The sequence below is a fragment of the Podarcis pityusensis genome, assembly GCF_964106645.2.
Source record: "Podarcis pityusensis genome assembly, chromosome: 7".
Taxonomy (NCBI): Eukaryota; Metazoa; Chordata; class Lepidosauria; order Squamata; family Lacertidae; genus Podarcis; species Podarcis pityusensis.
In genome coordinates this window covers 32,334,692-32,361,002 of record NC_138031.1, presented here as the reverse complement: position 1 = coordinate 32,361,002, position 26,311 = coordinate 32,334,692, and the positions used below count along the sequence as shown (strand labels likewise).

Sequence of the window (26,311 nt, the reverse complement as noted above, 5' to 3'; positions counted from 1 at the left end):
GCTCTTATTGCTTCTCGGTCTCCATAAAGCATACTTTTGGTTAAAGTTTATCTCCACACAGACCTTAATCATCCTGCTTGGGTCAGTTCAACCGACGATTCTAATGAGGAGGGGTTCTTGTAAATCACATAGAAGGAAAGTAAAAAAGGTCCCCCCCCCCATTCAGCGCCGTTGTCAACATAACCCGCCTTTGGTGTATCTTCATCGTAAAATATTCCTGTTTCTCCAGCCCGTCGTCTTCTTTCGCAGAGGTCACTTAAATTAGCAGACTTCACTCCCCTTCTTCACTTGAAATATGTGCATTTGTTTCTTTTGTAATTAATTATTCCAAATTGCTGCAACTAGTGCGCGATCAGAGACAGCGTCCAGGAGAGCCGATGTCCACACGGGGGCACTCTGCCTAGGGCCCTCACCCCCTTCTTTTGAATTAGGGGTGATTTATGGGCACAGCAGGCAAGGGCAGTGTTCCCCATTTCCTTGGGGCAACAAGGGAGGCTGCCTACTCCCATAACAGCCTCTTAATTACCCCGCGTGGGTCGGAGAGATGGTATTGTCAGCCATCTTCCAATGCGCCCCCTAGTGGCTCCCCGATATCCAGTCAACACTTACGACTTGGTCAACTGCCTCTCATTTGCTTTATTATTTTTAAATGTTTTTCTTATTCCTGGCATGAATCTATTTGGATCCTAACATCATCTACTAAAGCTCTTCTCTGGATTTCCCCTCTGAAGAGGCTTGGGTGGCAGCAATACGTGAGAGGGCCTTTTTGGTGGGCCCCTGCCTGTGGAATGCTGTCCCCAGTGAGACCTGCCTGGTACCAACACTGACATCTTTGCATTGCCAAGTTAAACCTTTCCTCTTCTCCCAGGCATTTAATTGAATAGAATCCAGGAGTGCCAAAGCTTTATGAAAACGTAACTTTGAATTGTTGGTAGGTCTTTGATGTCAGTGGAGATTGATGTTTTATGTTAAATTTTGGTGGCAGTTTCAAACAATTCTTTGTTTTTAAATCTGCTTGTAGGTTGTCTAGAAGCTGCTTTGTGCTAAGTGATGGGGGGGAAAACAATGACAAGAAGATAAGCATCATAATATATATGTAATAGGATTAACAACTGTAACAGCACAATACTTCGGCTAATAAAATATAAACCCATACTTAAAAATGAAATCAAATTGCATCAAAGAAACCTTTATATGGTGTTGGTTTGCATCATCTACATTTTATTAAGGGAGTTTATTTCAGTTTGAAGCCTTACAATAATTGTTATATTCTGTCTCTCAAAAAAACCCCATACCTCTCTATGGTAGTGGTACCCAGTCTTTTTGGAACATGCACTACAAACCATGTACTAAGTATGTGGCTGAAGCCTTACAAAACACTCCAAATCATCTTTGGCCCACAGGGATGATTACTCCAAAGTAAGTGTGCATAGCGTTGCAGCCCTAAAAAACTTGGCAGCATCAGTTTCTGGCACAGCTTCAGTCTTGCCTTGTAAGAAACTGCTTTTAAGGAACAAATCTTAGAAAGACTTCGATCCAATGCAGAGTTAAGTGTGTTTTAAGTCCTCTGATTTCAGTCAACTTGGGCATACTTCACTCTTCATTGAATTATAGCCAAGTATTTGCGGCTGGGAACGTTAAATGACTTAGACCTGAAACTTACAAAAGCCCTGTCCAAATGATAGATAAGCTTCCTCTGTGTATCTAAATGCTGAAGCATTTAAAGTTGCTTTGGCCCTAAAGGACAGTAGGAGTGATTTTTCTGTTGCACAATGCAATAATTACCAAAGACCACGTCAGGAAAATGATAGTGTTTCACTGCCATCTAATGGATTTATAAGGAAAGGAAGTGGAATGGGGAGACTGACAAACTAGGCCCTTTTGGACTAGGCCTAGGGATTTACTCACTGTGAATGTTTAGGTCATTATTCTTCAGGTCAAGAATGGCAAGTCTTGGTAACCTGAAAATCTGCATGCTCTTACCAACAAATATTGATTTTTTAAAAGCTAACTTTATTTCTCTGTGTTTGCCTTTTATTCTATTCACATGAATTTCTAGGAGATTTCATGGCCTAATAAGAAATATTATTTTCCTAAGCAGATCGAGTGACAGCATATTGGAAGGCTTAGAGATGACAGAAGTCAAGAAATGAGGCAATAACTTTATTGTTTCTCTCAAAGAAGAACAGAACAGCAACGGGAAATGCCTGTGTTCATAAAAAAACTATGTCCTGTGCCTCCTAGTGACTAAAATATATAATGACACTATCCACACAGTCAGAGTTCCATATATATATATATAGAGAGAGAGAGAGAGAGAGAGAGAGAGATTGTTTATAGAGGCCTCACTGGTAAAACATTACAGCTCACTCTGTTGTCCATTGCTATTGAAAGGATGTTATTTTTGGCATTCCCCCACCAAGCATAGTAGGTGACTATTAAATTCTGCAATATGAGTTAGAGTAATTTGAGATGTTTAAGTGCATGCAACTTAATCATCTATCTCCATCCTTAACACATTAACAGTTCATTCCATCAGTCAACTATACAGAAGTAGTTGGAATGAAGCCAATTAAGTTCTACTGACATTTATTCACTTGGAAATTCAGGGAGCCTGAGATGGGAATAATTATACACATTAGTCTGGGTAAGCATGTATAGAAATGGGTAGTTAATAGGAATTGGATTCATATGGGTCTGGACTGCACCGCTTCAGATGGCATCACGGGCTCTCATAATTTAATGCCCTCCATACTGTGCTTGCCCTGGTTCTCATACTATCAAGGAGTGCCCAGGCCTTAACTTGCAACTCCTGCCCATTGTTTGAGACTCTACTTCACCTTCAAAATTCATTTGTTCTATAACAGGTTGCTTGCCTTCCATTGATTTAAAAGCTGGCCAGGTTTTTATCCTTTTGTTTAAAGATGTAATAGAAAAACAAAATTGTTATAGAGTATTCATTTAGTTACTTAACCCTAGATAACAGCATGCTATCAACTTGTTAGAGCTGCAGTGTGCGATTTGGCAGCAATGTGTCTTGATGTTAATGCGATAGCAGATGGGGCAGTGGCATTTACCTGACCCTCATCATTGCATACCCCCCAACATTTCTCCGATGGAAATAGGGACGTCCCATTCCATAATAATAATTTTTAAAAATGATCTTGGCCTGACAACTCTGGCTGCCAATTCAAAGTGCTGGTTTTGACCCATAAAGCCTTATATGGCTCAGGACTACAGTACCTCAAGGACTGCCTCTCCCCATGTAATCTGACCTAGATTCTGCAATCATCATCTGAGACCTTGTTTCATGTGCCTCTTCCATAAGAGGTCCAGAAGGTGGCAACATGAGAATGGGCCTTTTCTGCAGTGGCCCCCCATTTGTGGAATGCTCTTTCCAGGGAGGTTTGTCTGGCATCTTCATTACATATATTTCGGCAAAAATGTTCCTCTATCACCAGGAGTTTGGCTGGTTGAACATTCTATGGCCTTTTAAATGTGTTTGAGGTTTTGGTTTGTTTTTGTTCTTGTTTAATTATGCGTTTACAGTGGTACCTTGGGTTAAGTACTTAGTTCTGGAGGTCCGTTCTTAACCTGAAACTGTTCTTAACCTGAAGCACCATTTTAGCTAATGGGGCCTCCTGCTACCGCTGCACCACCGGAGCACGATTTCTGTTCTCATCCTGAAGCAAAGTTCTTAACCCAAGGTAATATTTCTGGGTTAGCGAAGTCTGTAACCTGAAGTGTATGTAACCCGAGGTACCACTGTATTTATATCATGGACCATCCTGTGAAGTTCAGATGAAGGGTGGTATAATTAATTAATGGGTGGATGGATGGATGGGTGGATGGATGGGTGGGCTGAGGAGGGAGTTTAATCAAATTTCTGCAGGGAAAATAAATTGTCTAACAGTTATTTTTCCCCCGTGGCGTTTTCCTGCTCCTGCCGCAGCTGGGGGTAGCAGAAATTCTGTTGGTGGCCTGAACACTGTCTCACATCCTTCTTAAAGACCTAAGCCTAGTAATGTTTGAGGGCATTGCTGGGAATGGTGGAAGTGGCCATGAAAATGTTGGAGAATATCCACTGATAATATTTTTTTCAGCAGGGGGTGCTAAAAGGTAGAATATCATAAATTTTCTCTGAAGGATGTCAACTGAGAAATTTTGGCTCAGCATTACATAAAACATTTCAACAAGGTGTCTCCTGGAAAGGTCAACAACAACAACAGCAACCACAACCACCACCCAGGGTTAAAATAAAGAAAATCATTTACTAGAGACAAAGAGCAGAAAATAGGGAATATCTCTGGTAAATAGGGAATGTTGGTGCATATGAAAGTAGAGATGTCAGAGAGAAGGATTCTGTCCTTAGCTTCTCCCTGGAATGGATGAGGCGGCTATTGTTCAGGGAACATTTTGAGCTAGGAAGAGCAATCAATCATGCCGAGGCTTCATCTGCAGTCTGAAGTCGTACAGTTTCGATGCAGGTTTGGTACTTCAATAAGAGTAAGGCCTGCACTATGGATAGATTGGAATGGATGCTATGCCACAGATTATAACTTCAGAAACAAAGGGTAGTTGCACACCAACATGTAATGAGTGAGGAAGGACTTATCGCTTTAATCGGTACTGGCCCGAGTCCATTTCAAAATGAAACACCATCACAAAATGTCACTCGTATTGATTCACAGCACATAAAGCCCTTGAGACCACCTTCTTTCTCATATGCCATTGTGATTCATACAATCAGTCATGGCTGTCTCTTGATGATGTGTTCCATGTGGCAAGTCTGAAGGCTTTGGAATTGCAAAGGTTGGGTGTGAATCTCATCTATGAAGTGTCGTGAAACCGAGGCAAAAAAATTATGGTTCAGGATGAAAAGAAACTTCTGTGAATGACAGAAATTTGTTTGTTTGTTTGTTTGAGAAACTGTGCTAATATTATCTTCCTGGAGCTGTGAGGAGCAAGATGAGTTCACCATCCACATAAATATACTGTATACTAGCAGGACTTACTATAACAAAGCTCCTTTCATCTCATTCTCTCTTTGTCTCTCTCTCTCTAACCCCACCACTGGTCAGCATTATGTGTCCAATGAGCACGTCTGGTCCTCATTAGGCTATTTTAGGACATACACACAACTGATGCTCCTTACGTTTCAGATAAATAGAAAGTCCAAATGGCTATTACTGGCCATGGTCCTTCAAATGACCTAAGAAAAGGGCTATTTATCCAATCTGCAAAACAGAACAGCTTAATAATTTTAATAATAATAACTTTTTATTTATACCCTGCCCCATCTGGCTGGGTTGCCCCAGCCACTCTGGGTGGCTTCCAAAAGTTGTCTCTTCTAAAAGTTGTGTAGTGCTTTATCCCCATGACATCTGATCGGAGGGTCAATTGGACTATACAATATACATTGGATGACAGCAAACATTTAAATGTATGTGTGCTCCATGGTTTTTTAGATTCAATTTTTAAAAAAAAATAATATTTATTACCTTTCCAAAAAATTTAAACACTAAAAGAAAAGAAAAAACACATACAATACAATACAATACAATACAATACAATACAATACAATACAATACATTAAACTAACAAAACAATACAACAACAATAAAATAAATCAAATTTCATTATCCCATCTTTCATTCACTTCTTTCCTCGACCTCCTCACACCTCCCTTTTTGTATTCCACTTCTGTTAATTATTTCCGCAATTCCTTTCCATCTACCTCTGTTTTCTATCCTATAATTATCTTAACTCATTCTAACCTTATTTTTTCCTTTAATACTCTATTAATCTATTTATACTTAATTCTTTATAACATTTCTACTAAAGCCATGTAAGTTCATTCCAACATTTTTCTAACATTCATTAATTTTACAATATTTCTGTAAATAATCATTGATTTTTTTCCAATCTTCTTCCACCGACTCTTCTCCCTGGTCTCGGATTCTGCCAGTCATTTCTGCCAATTCCATATAGTCCATCAACTTCATCTGACATTCTTCCCGGGTGGGTAAATCTTGTGTCTTCCAATACTTCGCGATGAGTATTCTTGCTGCTGTTGTAGCATACATAAAAAAAGTTCTATCCTTCTTTAGCACCAATTGGCCGACCATGCCCAGGAGAAAGGCCTCTGGTTTCTTCAGAAAGGTATATTTAAATACCTTTTTCATTTCGTTATAAATCATCTCCCAGAATGTCTTAATCCTTGGGCATGTCCACCAAAGGTGAAAGAATGTGCCTTCAGTCTCGTTACATTTCCAACATTTATTATCGGGCAAATGGTAGATTTTTGCAAGCTTGACTGGTGTCATGTACCACCTATAAATAATTTTCATTAAGTTTTCTCTTAGAGCATTACATGCCGTAAATTTCATACCTGTGGTCCATTACTGTTCCCAGTCAGCCATCATTATGTTATGTCCAACATCTTGTGCCGATTTAATCATTGCTGATTTCACCGTTTCATCCTGAGTATTCCATTTTAACAGCAAGTTATACATTTTTGACAAATTCTTAATTTTGGAGTCTAACAATTCTGTTTCCAATTTTGATAGATTCAATTTTTTTTTTAAGGCCATTAAAGCATTCAAAATCTGGGCTTTTACTCAGCACTTGGATTTTCATAGTTTCTGGCCTCTGTAAAACACAGAGGCTACAGTCAATAGCAAAAGCAAATGGGGCTTTTTGGCATAATGTTGCCCATATCTTTTGTTAAATGCTAGGTGAAACTTGAAACAAAGAAGTGGGCACAGAATAATGTGATACAAGTGCAGGGGATTTTGTAAAACTTAAGTCCAATACCTTGCATAATATTTTTTTATAAGTGGGAGACATAATGGTTCTGCTTCAGCTCATAAGCTCCTCTAAGTATCATTTCTGGGAAAAGCACTAGATGTAGGCAACTGACTGAGCGTTAGAAGTGTGGGTGTCTTTTTCTCTCTTGAACACTGTACTGTATTTTGATCTCAGTTACAACTATTTAACCTGGCAATATGCTGTGGGCTTAGCACTGGTATTGCTTGTGTTTTGAAATCTCTGCCCAAAATTTCAGAAAAGAGCTTAGGGGCAAAAGGACAGCAAAGAGAGACAACATTTTGAGCACACAAAGAGATTCATTATCACAATAGGAGTAATTATTATCCACCCACTTCTCTGTTGCAACTGTCCAACAGTTTGACTTCACCCCAAAGGCACACTCCTCTATTATCTCCCAAGAAAGGCAGATGCCAACCAATCAGTGTCTCCACATACCTTTTAGTATCCATAATACATACTTGGGTCTGGCTATTTCTGGGTTCTAATATACCAGTTCTAATTAAATTCTAAAATTCATTAAACCCAAGCATTTAGCACACACTGATTTATAACAATAGGATTAAATGGTGGTGTGAGCAAATACAAATGAAGAATGGGGGTACTTCCACACTAAGCATTTGGTATGGCATTACTTTTTTTGCTCGTTTATCTTCGCTGTGGTTCTTCCATCTTTAATTGCAGAAATGGTGGCTTTTTCCAGAAAAGCAGAACAATCTCCAGATGTGCAGTAGCCTTTAGTGCAGGCATAGGCAAACTCTGGCCCTCCAGATGTTTGGGACTACAATTCCCATCATCCCTGGCCACTGGTCTTGTCAGCTAGGGAAGATGGGAATTGTAGTCCCAAACATCTGGAGTTGCCAGAGCTTGCCTATGCCTGCTTTAGTGCTATTATCTCATCTTTTTAAGAAGGTAGAATTTTGATATGGGCAGATGTGCACCATGAAAGTGAATGTATGACACATTTTTTTACTCCAGTTATTTGCTAATCAATCTTATAAATAGAGATAAAATGCTTTTCCAGCTATGTTTTTAAAAAGAAACAAAAACCTGAAGGATATGTTGGCAGTATTACTTAATGCTAAGGTTCTTTCTCCCTTCCTCTCCCTCTCTCTGCACACTTTAGTGATAGTTAAAAAGGGAATGTATACATGGCAATGGGTAGCGATATATATATATATATATATATATATATATATATATATATATATATCTGTTTAGCTAGGAAATTAGCTATAACACATTTGGGGTTCAACGAGCATTAAGCAGTAGCTGTAATCTTAGAAAGCAAGCATGTTCTTGCTGCAGGTAAAAATTATTGACGCAGAAATGCAAATGAAAATTAGACTTGGCTAATTTGTTTGCTCATATGTTTGTCTGTGTCAGATACTCCAGACGCTGGATTCAATATTATCGTTTAGTCTGAATGAGAAGGACAGCAAGCAGTCAACATCTGGGATTTTCCCTCCTCCGCAAACTTGTTCTTTCCCCATTGCTTGCCTTTTGCTCTCCTAACAGGGAACTTTTTCAGAAAATCTCTCTTATAGATTCAATGAATAGGCAGCTGTTCCTTGTCTCTTGGAGGAATCTGGATATCTTTCCTCAAAGTGGTGGTTCTGTTTTAGTGATACTGCATTCTCCTAACACACATAGCACTAGATTGAATTACTGGGAAAGTGGAAAATTCTATATTCCCTGCCCCACTAGACTGTCAATTGTGGCTGTCAGTTTTGTGAAAACCTAAGTCTTATCCAGGCATTATTAGAGTAGGGATTTAAAAGCTTATCCGGGGACTGTGCACGCCAACCCTGCTTCCCAATGTCGCCACCAGCTCTACTTCTGACCATCATGTGCTCAGAGCAAAGATCGGAAGGGAGATTCTAGCTGTATTGAGCTGAAAGTCCTTATTCACCATGATTGGGAATCTTGCACAGTCTGATTGTGGCGAGGCTACTAACTGCTCAGGACCATTGGGAAGGGGGTAGCATAGTGCATTACTGCTGGCCACACACAAAAAAGCAGTAATTTGATTGCTCTGTCACTTGTCACAATCAATTTTTACCATGTGATGAGGTCAGTAACTTTCCCCACACCTAAAATGGCCACAAGACAAGTGGTCTGTGAGGATATTGCACCCGAGAGCTAAATGAAATGTCCATTGAACTCTGTGTGCAGAAAGAACTGATATTTAGGGCCAAACTGCATATGATATTAGTTGGGGTGGGGGAGAAATTCAATTCAGTCCACATTTAAAGGCAAATCTACCTATAGAGCACATTCCAAAACAATGTGCAAGCCAAAGCACAGCCATCCATCGAAATTTATACTTCTCTGAATTTCATAATACAGTTATGCAGCAAAGTAAGTAGTAGAAAAAATGCACATGTGTGCATTAAAATGCATACAAAAATTGCTTTGCAAAAAGTGTATATTAGGGGAAATTGCATATAGTAATATATATATTAAGGGACACAGGTGGCGCTGTGGGTTAAACCACAGAGCCTAGGGCTTGCCAGTCAGAAGGTCGGCGGTTCGAATCCCTGCAACGGGGTGAGCTCCCATTGCTCGGTCCCTGCTCCTGCCAATCTAGCAGTTCGAAAGCATGTTAAAGTGCAAGTAGATAAATAGGTACCGCTCCGGCGGGAAGGTAAATGGCGTTTCCGTGCGCTGCTCTGGTTCGCCAGAAGCGGCTTAGTCATGCTGGCCACATGACCCAGAAGCTGTACGCCGGCTCCCTCGGCCAATAAAGTGAGATGAGCACCGCAAGCCCAGAGTCGTCTGCGACTGGACCTAATGGTCAGGGGTCCCTTTACCTTTAATGTATATATTAGGGGAAATGTACACCAAGATGATGGTATGGAAATGTTGAGGACTGACCTGAAGAATCGGAAAAATGAGAATCTGAGAGAAATAAAAATGGTCAGTTTTGTATATCCTTAGATATTAATAATGTGTTTTAACAAGCATACACTTCATGGCTGCTTTTATTTTGGAGAAAAAGCGTCATGAGTTCCTGATCAAGAACATGCTCCTGATCTGTATTGGGGCTCTGCATCACTTTTCTACATAAAATTGGTCCCTCCTGAGTGCATTTCCCCCCTGAAAATGCTGTTTACTGCAAACAACACCTTTCAGGGCACATAGCCAGGATGGGCAATTTTCAGCAGAAAACCCAATGCGGATATCCAATCTGGGCAGTAAGTATTGCCCAGTGACTGTATTTTCTCAAAAATACAAGTAGTCAGCTTAAGCTTACTTGTCTGACCTTTAGTCGTGTAAAATGTTCCTCAAGGTGCCATTGGACTGAAATTCTTTAAATGGATAATATATTCTCAGGCTCAGTTTGTGAACCAAGAAGCAAATGTAACCAAGCAAACTTTCTCTCTCTCTCTCAGAGTTTTAGCATTGTATCTGTTTATTGCTGGGAACATGAGCCTCCTTCCCATTGCTACTTGAAATCACACGGAGCCCAGAAGAAATACAAATGTATCATATGTACATAGATACATCTACAAAACCAAACAAATCTAAGCCTGAGAATAAATATTGCCTTTGGATGAGCTATGCTCAAGATATCCAAGGAATACTTCAGAAATTTATTGCTCACACAACATTTGTGGCTGGGGGAAAAGGACTTTCAACTATTTACATTTTAGATCCAAAACAGAAGCAAGCAGTCTATGATAATAGACGAGACATGAAATTCACCCCACCTTCCCCATCTAAAATTACCAGTATTGCTACCCAATGAGGAAGCAGCTTGTAACATTCTGTTAACTACAACTTGGCTCGTGTTAAATGGGTTATTCAAAAGGGATTAAACATCACAGTTTGTATTGCCTACATTCTCCCTAGCAGCAAGGCTATGCCTATTTACCTCTTCAGGAACCTGGAATACATTCAACGCAGCTCTTTCAAAGGTTACCCTTCTTTCAGTTCATTTTCAGCTGCATTCAGTTTGTTGTGTTGTCAGCCCAGGTCTTCAGCCTCGGGTACTCAGGGCATGATTCCACCAAAGTGAAGCACTTCCAAGTCCCAAAGATTTCAATGGGAGAAACTGAAGCAGGTGTAGGAGCCAACTCCTAAGGGCTGAGGTCCCTTCAGCCCCCTCAATAAAGTATTTGAGGGAGCTGCCACCCCAAAGTTAATAGACATTGCCATTCAAATGGTGTATGAAGAAGAAGAAGAAGAGTTTGGATTTGACATCCTGCTTTATCACTACCTGAAGGAGTCTCAAAGCGGCTAACATTCTCCTTTCCCTTCCTCCCCCACAACAAACACTCTGTGAGGTGAGTGGGGCTGAGAGACTTCAGAGAAGTGTGACTAGCCCAAGGTCACCCAGCAGCTGCATGGAGGAGCGGAGACGCGAACCCGCTTCACCAGATTACGAGTCTATCGCTCTTAACCACTACACCACACTGGCTCTCATGTGGTGATCTATGATTGATTGTGTCAGGTGGGGCTTACCTGGGCCATCCCAATATTTTACTCAAGTTGGCACCCTTGGAAGCAGGTATTTCTCTCTTCCGTTGCAAGCAATGAGACTTGCAAACACTTCATTTTGACTGGGATGTTGTGCCCTATGTTGATTTTTTGTGTGGAAAAAAATCAATCCAAATTTTAGGTGCAGAGCAAAGCCCTGTCCTGTGTTAGCAACAACGAAGTGACCTCCCCAGGGCACAACCATGGGCAGTGTGTATGGAGGTGCTCACTTTTGCGGTGTAAAGGAAAGCAGAGCAATACATTTGGCACTAGCTTGGCTGCAAGAGTTGCTGGAAAGAGGCATACAAATCTCCATCCAACCATCATCGAATCATAGAATCATAGAGTTGGAAGAGACCACAAGGGCCATCGAGTCCAACCCCCTGCCAAGCAGGAAACACCATCAGAGCACTCCTGACATATGGTTGTCAAGCCTCTGCTTGTCAAGCCATCTGTCAAGCCTCTGCTTGTCAAGCCATCTTAGGGATCCACTGCAGATTTGTGTAGGGTTTACTCCTTATCTCCCCCAGAAGATATCCCGCAAGGCAGTGGAGGTTTAGGATCAGAATTTTCCTTTCCTTAAATGGGCTCCTTTCCCCGGTTGATGAGTCCCATCGGCCCCCCTACTTCCCTCTGCAGCACGTGCAGAAACCACCTTCTTGACCATTGGACTCACTATTGGTCTCGTCAGCTGAATCCGCTGGACCCTGTCTTCACATGCGGGTGAAGTTCCTAACTCACTGAGGGTTCGAGACCCATTGGCTACTTTCATCTGGTTTAGTTGGCCAGTAGAAGCTGTTCCCAGAGTGTGGCCGCTGTCACCTGCTGACAGCTTCTAGGAGCCACTGGCAAGAGCTGAGTGCAGGCTGGGGTGAGAACCAAAGGAGGACAAAATACATCAGAAGGAGCGTATCATCAACCAGAGATACTACCCCTCCCCTAATGCCCCATACACCCCACATCATCTACAACCAGGTGTTTTAAGGGGAGATGCTGAGGACTGAACCTGGGTCCTTTTCTGCACGCAAAATAGGAAGTCTTAACTATTGATTATTCCTATGACCAACCTTGCCTGACTGGAATGTTTTTGTATATAGAGACCAGGGAGTTCCACTTTTGATACAAAGAGGATTCCAGGCTTATGCATAAGGTCTCACTGCAGTATTCTGCTTTTCTGGAGCAGGGTGGTGGTGTCCAGACTGAATCTGAATCTGATATCCTCTAGGTTGCCAGTTTATAGCCCACTGTGGGCTGCTTAACTGCTGAGATACATTTTTGCACAGAGTCTGCCTGGATGATTCATTTATAAGAGCATTCATGTCCTGCCTTATTTCAAGGCAACTAGCATTAAAAAAAAATTTTTTTTTTATCAGGAAATTTTTAAAACAGAAAAATGAGTTCATGTTAAAAACAGACAGGAGCAGCACACAAAAAACCACCACCAAGCATAATCAATCTTTCCTGAATGCCTGCTGGAACAAAACCGTCTTCGAACAGGCCTGGAAGTTGTCACATTCTCATGGTTAAGGAACAAGCTGCTGTGAATATTTCAGAAGATGTAATCACAAACAGCAGCCTGATGTCATAGCAAACCAGTGCTATGCCTTGATTTTCCAGGAGAGGGAGTGAGGCACCCACTGACTACTTTTCTGCCTTTCATGGATCATAGTCAGTTTCCAATTCTTGCTTTTCACTAGGAAAGAGCAAAGATCCGGCTGTTGATTAAGGCCTTAAAGTATGTCTAATGCTTAGATAATATAGTTTAGTCAATCCACTGAGATGTGTTCTTTTAACATCAGAGACTAGAAATAAATGAGAAAGAACTAGGGGAAGTGTGTTAAAAGCAGAAAATTTTCGCAGATTATGTTTGAAGTGACTAAGAAAGGAAACATATTGTTTGACAATGAGAAGCAGAGGGTGAACAGAACTCCTCACCCGACCTATATTTAAGGATTTTATTTTTTTTATGCATATAGTTTGGTCAAAAGTCAGGGGCAGCTGACTTACAAAGTAATCCTATGTGTTAAGTGGAATTGACTATTATGTGCAGTAAGGGCCAGTGAAGGTTGGATCTGCTGCAATGGCCTATGCTGTGCTGAGCTCCTCGCTGCCTTGCTGCCACTCCTCTCCCTCTTGTAACTGGCACTGATGTCCATCAAACATATTGGCTTCGCTTGACAGTTTTTGAACTGATGTCATCCCCAATTGGGACAAGCCACCGGGGTGGGGGGAGGACTTAGCTTAGTGATGGAGCATCTTGTCTGCATGCGGAAAATCCCAGGTTCAATTCATGGCATATGCAGGTAGGGCTGGGAGAGATCCCTGTGTGAAACCCTAAAAGAACCATTGCCAATATCTAGAGGGCTCGTTTTCTCCTGCTCCAGAGGGTAGGACCCGAACCCAACGGATTCGAGTTACAAGAATGGAGATTCTGACTAATAATTTTCTGACAGTAAGAGCTACAGTGGTACCTCGGGTTACAAACGCCTTGGGTTACAAATGCTTCAGGTTACAAACTCCGCTAACATGGAAGAGTTATCTCGAGTTGAGAACTTTGCCCCAGGATGAGAACGGAAATCGTGTGCTGGTGGTGCAGCGGCAGCAAGAGGCCCCGTTAGCGAAATCACTCCTCTAGTTAAGAACAGTTTCAGGTTAAGAAGTTTTCAGGTTAAGAATTAAGTTGGTAACTAGAGGTACCACTGTATTTGACTGTGGAACGGACCCCCTCAGAAGATGGTGGACTCTCCTTCCCTGAGATCTTAAAGCAGAAGTTGGATGGCCATTTGTCATGGAAGCTTTAGATTCCTGCGTTGCAGGGGGATAGACCAGATGATCCTCAGGATACCTTCCAGCTCTACAATTCCACAATTCAACTAGCATAGGCAGCAGATGGACCAATGGTCTGACTTAGTATATGGAAGCTTCCTACATTCCACTACTCTTCCATGGGGTTCCGATTGCATCCATCCATCAAGCCAAAACCAAGTATTTTCTCCAAACAAGTTACTCAAAAAGACATTCAAAACAGATATCCTTGTATTTTTACACAGGGACAGATTCAGATAACATGCCTTCTGGAAAGGTGTGTTCTCCACACGTGGCATTGTGTGAAGAAGAACTAATGGACAGGTGCATTGATGCTTCTGGAGGAACATGCACAGATAAAATGCCACATCAGAATAAGTGCATGTTCAAATCCAATCACAATATTGTTGGATTCAATGGGTCTCACACATACTTGAGAGCTGGTGTGGTTAGAGTGCTAGACTTGGGGTTGGAGAGGCCTAGATTTGAATCCACAGTCACATCTTCTGGGTAACCTCAGACTACTCACTATCTCTCAGCCTGAACTATCTCACGGGGTTGTTGTAAAACAAGATGGGGCAACACCCTCAGCTCCTTAGAGGCTTACACACATAGAAGTGAGTAGCAGTGCTTATCAGAGATGCTTTGCAATCCTTGTGGAAACCCTTTGGGAGCATCTAACTATGCTTCCTAGTGTCAGGTATGGAGAACAACATTTGCCCTCTACTACTGTGGTGACTCCAAGTGCAAGTGTAAAGAGGGTCTATATATTGCAGGCACCCATAGAGGGACCCCTGTGCATTGTTGCTCTGTCTCATAGAGATTTGCAGTCAAGAGAAGTTTGATAAAGAAGGAGGAGATCTGGATTTGGATCTTGAAGACAGACAGAGGGGTTACTGAGGACATGAAATATTACCATTTCTCTGTCAGGGAACAGGATTTATTTCTTTTCCCTACATTATTTTCCATGAACAGGATGGAAAAAATCTGTTTATATACACAACAACGGCCACACTGACATTGATCGCCCAACACTGGAAAGAAGAACAAGTCTCAACTAAAGAAGATTGGCAACTTTAATTAATGGAATATGCTGAAATGGCTAAATTAACTGGAAGACTACGAAACCAAGAAGACAACAAATATAAAAAAGAATGGAAAATGTTTATTGCATATATACAAAAACATTGTAAAGAAGTTAATACTATAGCAGGTTTTTTTTTTTAAAAAAAAACCCACTTGTAATATTAAGGACAATGTTCAAATCTGGAAATAATTGGAGGATAAGGAAATTATATACATGTATGATATAAGATAATATAAAAGAACCAGGGGAGGGAATAGAGGGAAGTCAAGGGATCTGAGTAATCCCAAAATATGGATTTAATAAGATGTGAAAATGTTTTATTTTCTATTTTTATTTTAATTGTATTTGTTTGTTATGGTGTATATGCTGATAATGTTTAAATGTGAAAATTAATTTAAAAAATTATTTTAAAAATACATTATTTTCCATGGAGGGCCATAATTTCCATGTTTGAAGCCATTTCTTTAGAAGGGCAGGCCTGCATATTGCCTTGAGTGGCCTCTATAACAGGTTGATATTCAAACTGTGGAAAAATTTTCCAGCACGAAAGGGCACTCTTTCATTAACTGCACTACTTGGCAGGCTGAATATTAGTCCAGTTTTAAAAATAATTTCTTTCGCAATACTTGCACTCTTTTCACTGTTCATTGTTTTCCTGATAAATAAAATAATCCACACACCGCTTAGGCTGGCATATCAGCCCAATTCAGGCATTCATTACACCCATCATTACAAATCCATGAGCAGGAGAGAGGGGCTGTTTCTGCTGGCCCTCATCCTGCCATCTGTGGCTCACTGTCCCTCTGAATATTGGAAGGAAGAATTTGAAGTGGGGAGTCTGCTCTGTGCCCCTGTAATTCAGAAGACTGCACATGTGATATAGTACCCTATAGAGCAGGCTCTCTGCTTTTGAAGGACAGGCAGTGGGGATGTCAGAGGATTAGAATGGAAGACACATGCAGGTTGTGAGCAGAGATAGCAGGTATGATCCAGCTCCATTTTCCATGCATACATTACAGTCATACCTCGGGTTGAATGTGCTTCGGGATGAACGCATTCGAGTTGCGCTCCGTGGCAACCCGGAAGTAACGGAGTGCGTTACTTCCGGGTTTCGCAGCTTGCGCATGTGCAGACGCTCAAAATGACGTCATGCGCATGTGCAGAAGTGGCGAAAAGTGGCGCACGCATGCACAGACGTGCCATCGCTGGTTATGTTTGCTTCTAGATGTGAACGGGGCTCTGGAACGGATCCCGTTCACATCTAGAGGTACCACTGTATATGGCTGGAGAACCAGCATGTATATAGCTCTTGTGAGTCCATTTTTTAATATTACACTTGTTTTCATCCTCGTATCTTAAACCCTAAAACTTCATCCAAAATCTGTATAGGAGGGAGAGAACCAGGCTTTCTTTCAGTTGGAACTTTCCGGAACTTAGTTCCGGCACCTCTCAGGTAGGCGCCATTGCCATTCTAAGAGAATGAGGGAGGTTTTCATGGTGATTTCCAGCATCTCTCTTTTTTTAGAAAAATAGCACAGGACAGAACATATCCATCAAGCGGTGTGAAGGTAAATTCTCCAGTGCAGACTTTCTTCATTGCAACTCATACAACCACAACCCTCCTAAGATAATGCAACAAAAGCTTCATCGTGTGCTATTTTGTGACATTTTGGTGGTCGTAATAAATACATTTTGCCATTTTTTTTCCAAAATAAAAGTGGTAGTTTTTAACCCTTAGCCATGTGTCTTAATGTACTTTCTCTCTCCCTCTTGGCGAGATTCTGAGAAAAGCTTATTTATTTGGCATGGAGAGGATTTGCAAACAGCACCCCAGGAGATGACATCATCACCCCTGCTGTGAAATAAGTAGTGTTGCTTCAGCCCTGCCCATCCTCACCACTGGGTGAACCACATCATCTTGTGTATGCCCTTTAGTGAGGTCTGACAAATTTTAAGATGGTATGCTACAGGCTTCTTGGTATGATACTTTTCTCCTGGTTCTCACATGTATGTTTAGTAGGCCACATGTCTGATAAAGGAAAAGTCAAATCACCTTTAAGGGAACAGCCAGCTATTACTGACTCCAACTTGACAACTGTCTCTGACACAGTTAAGACCAAGCACTTTCCAAAGTGTAAATCTTTGAAAGAATTTGGATAAGTGAATGTGACAAGCACTATCAGGTAGCTAGGGTGAACTGCAATGTGGGAACTTCTTGGTCACTTACTTGAAACCTATTTTTCTAATGTCCAAAGCTGCTTTAAGATATTCTTGAAAGTTTATTTATGAGTCTGATCAGCAAAGTGTTCTCAACCTTCCTTAAATGTAATGCATTTAGTATTTTGGAGTAGCATGTTTTTCAGTGTGGGAGTTGTCATGAGGAAAGCAAATGTTTTATGTACGCTAGTTTTGTGGTTGTGCCACTGTGGGACTGTGGTTTCAGTGGTGATTACTAGTTCTCTTCACTGCCTGGCAAGCCTCCTTTACCACTTAAACAAGCAGGCTGATGTTGTGGTAGGGCTAGCAGCCAAAGGATAACGAGTCAAGTCCAATCAATATACAGAAAGCAATTCAGTGTAATTTCTCCTTACCATATTGAGCTATAATTAGTCAGTACACTGGTGAAAGGGATACCTTGCAAAAAAAATTATGACGACAAGGACAGTACATTTACATGAATATCCTCATTTAATAGCAATAACTTCAGCTTTTATTTATCTTTTTCATTTTCAGTTGACTCGGGTATTTTATCGTTCCAATTTCTTCTTTTTTGTTACTCTCTCTTCTTTCTATTTATGTTTACAATGGTGGTCACTGATGTATGGTATATTTATTTCCCCCCTCGTACTAATTGATTTGTTTCAGCTTTGGTTGGTTGGATAGGCATGAATATAACATCGGCTACACAATGAGACCAAAAACTTATGTCCAAGGTACCTGAGGGAGGGCTTGAACCCTTATATTCCAGCTTGATGGACATGGGCTGAATAAGTGAACATCAGCAATTTCTGTCTCCATTTCTGTTTCCATCAGCATTCTCAGACATCCCTACCCTCAGCCACTTTCAGTGATAACCCTCAAAACCCTCACCCACCAAAATTCTTAGGAAAAGTGCCCTCAGATCAAGGCAGAAAAATGGAAGCCTCTTTCTCAGGAGAAGAAAACTTGCAACTAATTGGAAGACGGATTCTGGCATAGCTCTTTCCAACTTTAAAACTCTGGAACTTATTTTGACACGATAGTTTAATTTTCCTGGTTCACGCACCTTCACCTTTTCTTCTGCTACCTACTCGTTGGATTAACATCATTTGCTTCATGCAGTTTTATCATGCACCTTTTGACTACAGGCTGGAAGAAACTGCTTTTCTAGCATTTTAAAGTGAAATGGGGAAAGTATGAAACATCTGGAATTAATGCATTCTGCTGCATTTTAAAAGACCCCCCCTCCTCACAGATTTGGGAAGGGGAGGGGGAAATGTCAGACACTTTCATCCAGATTACTAAAATATATATTATGTCTTGCTGACAGGTCATTTTTGGAGAACGTTATCATCCTAAGTCAGTGGGTGGGTGGTCCCTTCAGGATTTGAAGGGAGGAAGCACATAGCATTCATAGATTTGTACAGTATAAAGTGGGTTACCACACAGTTCCTGTGGGTACATGGCATGCTAGCTTTTACTGTGTTTGTAACATTTAATAATCCACTCAACATGCACTACATGGCAAAACCAAGGAGGCATTAGTAATTCATCAACTATTCCCTCCCCTCCCCATGCTATACTTCTGTGTAGCAGGGAGCTTTATCAGGGATGGCGACAATGGTCCAAGTAGAACTGTAGAACAGATAAAAATGCACTACACCGGCAGAGCCAATCAGGTGCTTCTATTAATGCTTTGCATGACAGCAATCTCCCCACCACCTGCCTCGTCCTGGGAAGCCACAGTAGCCCCCCCTGCCACAAAGTGAGTGTTGCAGGTCCGCCACACTTGATGAACTTCTTCTGACCACAGATGATTCCTTAGAAGGTCAACTAGAGCCCTATTCAGGGATGAGAATGCTGGCTTTGTTCTCTGCCGCTGTCCCTGTAGCCCTCAAGGATATAGAAGCAGAATTTTTGGAAGTGCAGAGCTCTTTCTAGTCAGGCAGGCTCCCTATGCAATTTTGAGTTCTAAATTGTTCACGGAGCTGCAGATGTTTGTGTCCACCTCATGAAGGGTGAGAAGAACAGTGTTGGGGGAAGGAGAGCTAGTGTGTTCTTTCCTCCTCTCCCGCCATTGATTCTAACCACATGGGTGACTAGAATGCCTGTGCAGGACTTGTGTTCTATACCTCTGGTGGCTTCATTTAGGATTTCATCATTCACTTTGAACAAGGCGTTTAAACTAGTGGATTGGAACAGCATCTTTGATTATCTGCAAACAGTGGGCACATGATGGCCAGAGTTAAGCAGTGTGAAATCCTTCAGATTTCAATGGAATAAAGTGCACCTTTAATTTTCCCTGGATTATGCCATTTCATTTTTAATACAGTGCATTTTATTAACTGACCACATTCTCCTGAGCATGATGCCAATTTAACATTTGATCCACTATTGGGTAATGTGGTGCATTACTGAGAAGCCTAGTTCAGCTGCAACCCTGTGTATTCCCCAGGACTAAAGGTGGATGCAACCATTAAAGTCCAGTCTGTCCCATTTCTGAACAGGGAATTTTAAAAATCCATGCTTAAAACCTTGCAAGCTCTCACTCTGAGCTAGAACAGACCAGCCACTAAAGAAACTCATGCTTAGGCTTTGCTAAAGTCTAGGTATACTCTGCACTCCCAGGCTACTGTGAAACTCAAGGAACCATATCCTTCCTTTCCATTTTCTAAGTGTCTTTCTACACATGTATTGTCCAAACCCTAGTCATTGCTACTGCAAGTATCTTAGTGCATGTCCCACTCCAAATATGATGAGTCTGGCAAGCAAAACCTCTTGGCTGATAGAATGATAATACTGTGATGTTGAAATCCACCCTTTATCTGCAATTATCTGCATTTAATATGCATCTGCTTGAAATTTATTTGTTCTTGCTAATTCCCCCAACTGTATATTGGCAGTGATGAATTCCAAGTAATACAGTTATACACAGTGCAGTGACTGAAAACCATGCTTCTGTAAATAAGCATATATATGTTCACTTGTATGTGTAAATGGAAACATAGGCAAGCCTGGTAACATGGTGCAGTATATCGAATGGTATGTTTGGCCCGGAATTGATTTGCATGTATTCCACTAGGCCCTGCATAGACAACCATAGCTTATATATGTTGTGCAGGTTATTGTGCTGTCATCATCTGCAAAATGTTAGCTATGAGATGGTCCTACTGAAAGCAACAGGATGTAGATGGGTCTGTGCCTCTGCTTTCAGTGGACACTTACTCATGACTAATCTTTGCTTAATTGTGTCCCAAGCAATGGAAAAGGCGAAAAGGAAATATACTTCATACCATAAGCCTATCAATTCATCAGACCACCATAGATCCAGAACATGGTCTATCACAAGTACAGATAAGGTACCCTGCAAAGTAGATACGTTTGCTCTGCCAATGCTACTTGTAACTCAATACTTGTCTTATTATTCACATAATGATTCTTCAGAGAATCTGTAAAAAGTCAGAAATGGAGGGGGGAACCTGGCCTAACATTATAAAGCAATTTGCCCAGTACAAGGAAACACTGTTTAGCCAGGTTAGCACTCTTGCCCGTAAGCTGAATTGTAAATGACTAGCAAATAAGCTATTAATTAAAATGGAAATTGAATCCATCTTATGGGATTTACGGGAGAAATCTGATTTTCATGAGGTCTCTTCTGAGTGCTCCTTGAGTATAGCTGGAAACAGTGCTTTAATCTTTATATAATCCAACTCAATAATTAAAATATTTTTTCCATAAACTTTAAAATATTAATAAAAACTTAACAAGTCTAGCCAAACTGCTGCTGGGCAATACTAAGGAGCTACTAATGATCATACATAATATATGCTTGCATTTTTGGCTCACTGGCCATTGCAATTTTTTATTCAGAACTGCATACAATTACTGAAATTGAGCAATATTCACATGGCATTTCCCATCATTTTGTTAAATGCAATCTGCTGGTTGTGAGGATTTAAATGAGACTTTGAGGGACATTCAAAAGGAATGTGAATAGCATGCTAGCAAATAGGCAAGGAGCTGGGCAATAGATGTTGAATCCAATAGCCAGTATGGTAAGATGCCTTGGGTGCCAGAGTTCCAGGCACTGGGTGCATGAAATCCTTGAATGGGAACCCAGTCTCCTTGGGGGCAAGGGTTCCTGATTATATCACCCCCCCCCCAAAAGAAAATCCATGCCAATCAATGGAGCAAAAATTATTTCCTGCCTTTCTTCATGAGTATGGAAAAGAGGCTCCAATATATATGGAAAAATATTTGGGATGGAACATCCTATTCCTTATAGCACAGAATGAGTTGTGGGGGTGCTTGTGTATTACTTTCTCTTAACCCAGAAAGATTGCTTGAATTGGGTCTTGTTCTAAGCCTACCCCACTGTCCTAACAGGGCCATGAAGTACATTGCCTTGAAGAAGCCATGGCTGCTTGAAAGGGGGCAGTTCTATGAATTCAAGATTCCAGGCGGAGGAGTAATAGCCTGTTTTCCTGGTTGCCAAGGATCCTTATCTGAGATTTTGTTGCCCCAGACTTTTAAACTATTCTATGCATTGAGGGTTTCCTAAATTATTGGAAAAAAACTGTGCTACTCATAAGGTGTGCTACTCATAGGCTACCTTCTCTCCTAGAGGTGTCCAAGTGGGATCCATAAGCTGCTGCCTCTTTCTGCAATACCTTAGTACAACCATAGCACAGTCTTCTTGGATGTTGGAAACAGGCAATGGGCCTGACCCACTATGCAGCGGGGTGAAGCAACCTGGTTCAAAGGGATGGGCTATATGATGGTCGGAAATGATGCCTTAAGGATGCAGCAAGACTTTTAAAAATATTGACCGTAGAAATTATGTGTGTGGAAGGGAACTTTTGGGCTCCTATTCAGGTAGTGAAATGTCTTGGGCCAGCACCAATAGTTAACAGTTCCCATCGTCACACACAAAAGCCAATTGAGTGTTTATAGGTCGAGGAACTGGTGGGGAAGTGAGCCATGGTGTTGTGCCCTGACTCTGACCTACACACATCCAGACTGTGTGCATTTATGCACTTAAGACTGTATGGATCTTAAGATACAGGGGCTGCAATAAATCTGCACAGTCTGCACACATAGAGTTTGCATCTACATAGTCTGTTCACACAATTTACTTAAGATACACTGATTGGAGGCAGAGCCTTCCATCAAGATCCTGCTTCGTCCCTCCATGCTCACATGAATCCATCAAGGATGAGGAACCTGTGGCCATCCAGATATTGTTGGACTCCAATTCCCCTAGTCTGTGAACAATGGTGAATTCCATAATTTTACTATGTGTTGTATGAAGAAGTACTTATTTATATTTTTGTTTTGCTTTTAACTTGTTCCCCCTCCTTTTATGGTGCTATTGTTTGGTTTTAAGTTTTTACATTAATGTAAACCACTGTGATGTATTTTTTTATGATACATCAGGATATAAATATTTTTATAAATAAAATAAAAATCTTCTGAGATTCAGCTTCATTGGATGTTCATGAATTTGAGTGTTATGGAGGACGGAGAAAACCTTTTTTCTGTCCATTTTCTCCATGTCATGCATAATTTTATAAATGCCTATCATGTCACATATAACTCACCTTTACTCTAAATGAAAAAGTCCCCAATACTGCAAGTTTTCCTCCACCCACTTTATAATTTTGGTTGTCCTTTTCTGAAGTTGCTAGTGAGTGAGGTGTGCTGTCCTTGCATGGGTAAGTGAAAGAACAAATCCATAATCTGTGAGAGAAGTCTTGAGACCTGTATAAAATAGTGCCTTCTTACAATGTTAAGTTACACTGGCTATTATTGGTTACCTTACAGAAGGCTAGGCAGATTGTCAGCATCAGTTCACCACAGGGTCTGACTGCATTCTTGTCACCAGTTTGGCTAGGGCATTTTTTTCTGATTGCAGTTCATCTATATGATGTAAGCTGATGAAGCAGGAAAGTGGTCTGATTAATCGTCCTTCTGTAGAACCACAGAGCAATGAAGGGCATCTGCCCATTCTATCTGAACATCCTCACATACAAAATCCCCCTGGAATTCATTTGTGAAAGAGTGTGACAGCAGTGTGGTCCTTCCCAGTCATATAATTATGCTAAACCATGATTGTAGAAAAATGTGCTGGTTACCCACAATGCTATATTTCATGTTATTTTCTTAGGCCACCATTGCCACCAGTAGGGAAAAAGAAAGCAGCTGAGAATAGCTTAGGAAAAAACAAAATCATGCTGGCGGCAAAACCAAATCCTCTGAAGAAGTGGTTGTGAGCTCATCCAGTCCATCTCCATCTAAAGTCAAGTGTTTGTCAGAAGGTCTCAGTATTTGGGCTTTGGACTGATCACCAATGTTTCTTACCATCAAGGATGGGTTGTCACATTTCCACTCTTCTATTTTTGTAATGTGGAGAGATGGAGCGCCAATGGGCCTCCAGATGTTGTTGGATTATAACTCGCCTCAACCAGAGCCAGCTTGGCCAATAGTCAGGGATGATGCCCAGCATCATCTAGAGGGCCACAAGTCCCCCCCCCCCATTGGTTTTAAGAATAGGTGTGTGTCCACAAATTTATAGTAAACATATTCATGGAAACCACAGACTTGTAGCATGTATTTATGAAAGACTTTCATATGAATGCTCTTCAAATATTCTTCATGGTGCAGCTAACCTGCAGGGTAGACAGTAGGCCCCATTTTGTTGTGATCTGTGAAGTGGTCCTAAGCATAACATGTAAATCCGTACAATAACAACTCCCTCTTCTTTGTCACCTGAAATTCACAAGAAGGTTTTTACTTTAAACATCTAAAGTCTTAAGCAATACATGCAAGTGGGCTTTTTTGGGGGGTGGGGTGGGAAGCATTTTAATATATGTCAGGATAAGAGTTTTACCCAATAAATAAAGTGTGTGTGTGTGTGTGTGTGTGTGTGTGTGTGTTCTTAATAAGATCAGTTGCAAACTTACTAGTTAGAGATAATCTAATGCAAAGTAAATTCTTATCTACCTTCCATGTAAGTAATTCACTTTGAATCTAATGTCTGTATGGAGACTGATTCTAGCCTCGGTCAAACCCACATTTGTCAAGGTTGCAAAAATGTTATGTTCCCACAAATCAAACAAATGCAGTCAGAGCACAGTCATAAAGTTTAAGTGCTTATTTACTTTCTGATAATTTAACAGCCCAAACTGAAATTGTAATCATCTTAAGATCTATCGTTTCTGTTATATTTTCCTGAACATAAAAACTGCAATAAATTTTTAAGAGCAGATACAAAATCAGTATATCAGATCATAAGAAGAGCCTGGCTGGATCAGACCAGAGTAAAGTGAAATAATCTTTTTCATTTAAATTCTGATGGTGTAGGAGTATGCAAGGTTGCATGTCAGCCCAAGCAGACATCACTGAAACACAAACACAACATTTTTGGCTACAGGTGACTGTAGCAAAAAAAGATTAGAAACAGTGAACTAGATAATATTGATGGAAGTTGTTCTGGAGATTCTGAGGCTTAATCAGAAGTTGAGTTTTCTGATGGCTCTTCTGTTTTTCTTTTATATTGTTGATGTTTGTTATGTTATTATGTTTGTATTAGGTATATTATAATGTGATTGTCATGGCCTTTGGCTAGCACAATAAACTTGCCAAATGAGAATAAGGTTACTCATGACCAGGTTATCCTAGTTATTGCTAGACTCTGATTTATATGATATGGCAAAGTGCCACTGAGTATCTCAAGATGGTAAAAGAAATGACCTCAGCTGATATGATGTTACACTCTACCACTGTTGTTTCTCTTGTTGTTTAGTCATTTAGTCGTGTCCGACTCTTCATGACCCCTGGACCAGAGCACGCCAGGCACTCCTGTCTTCCACTGCCTCCCACAGTTTAGTCAGACTCATGTTTGTAGTTTCGAGAACACTATCCAACCATCTTGTCCTCTGTCGTCCCCTTCTTGTTTCTCTAGTATACCTCAACTGGACTATTGAAATATTTCTTTTGTATTCAAGTGCGGGGATTATTAGCAATGGGAGTTTTCATTGGCATCAACCTGGCTTCCTATGTCACAACCAAAACATGCTCAGTGGCACCAGCTTACCTCAAAGTGGTGTGACGTGATGTAAACATATATCAAATGTTACCTGTGTCACACCTGGCTGCCTCTTCTCTGTGGCCTAATCAGCACCAAGGTGTGAACCATGTGGGCTGGATGGTGGCATGTTGGTCCTGACTACCAACAAGCATTTCCTGCCTTTATTTCTGGGTGGATCTTCACTCCTTCCAGAGGGTAATCAATTTATTTATTTCAGGCCAGGGGTGTCAACTTGAATAAAATATTGGGGCAGGGGCAGGTAAGCGCCACCCTACATAATCCATCACAAAACATGGCACACTCACTATTTGAATCAACTATGTGACCCATCAACGGGGGGGGGGGGGCACTCAGCCCCCTCGAATATTTTATAGGAGAGGCAAAGGCACCTTGCCCCCCAGGAGTTGGCTCCCATGTTTCAGGTGCAAAACTGTCTCTGCCTTGCACGGCTGGAGCTGAGCACACTTTTTAACCTTTTGAGTTCATCTAGGTGGTGCTGTGGTCTAAACCACAGAGCCTAGGGTTTGCTGATCAGAAGGTCGGCGGTTCGAATCTCCATGACGGGGTCAGCTTCTGTTGCTTGGTCCCTGCTCCTGCCAACCTAGCAGTTTGAAAGCACGTCAAAGTGCAAGTAGATAAATAGGTACCGCTCCGGCGGGAAGGTAAACGGCGTTTCCGTTTGCTGCTCTGGTTCGCCAGAAGCGGCTTAGTCATGCTGGCCACATGACCCAGAAGCTGTATGCCAGCTCCCTCGGCCAATAAAACGAGATGAGCACCGCAACCCCAGAGTCATCCATGACTGGACCTAATAGTCAGGGGGC

The 26,311-nt window shown here is 41.2% G+C and overlaps 1 long non-coding RNA gene across 1 annotated transcript in view; it reads right to left on the bottom strand.

Annotated features, from left to right (window-relative positions):
* LOC308481379 overlaps window positions 1–26,311 on the bottom strand; it is a 916,155-nt gene that overhangs the window by 292,264 nt on the left and 597,580 nt on the right. The window lies entirely within an intron of this gene.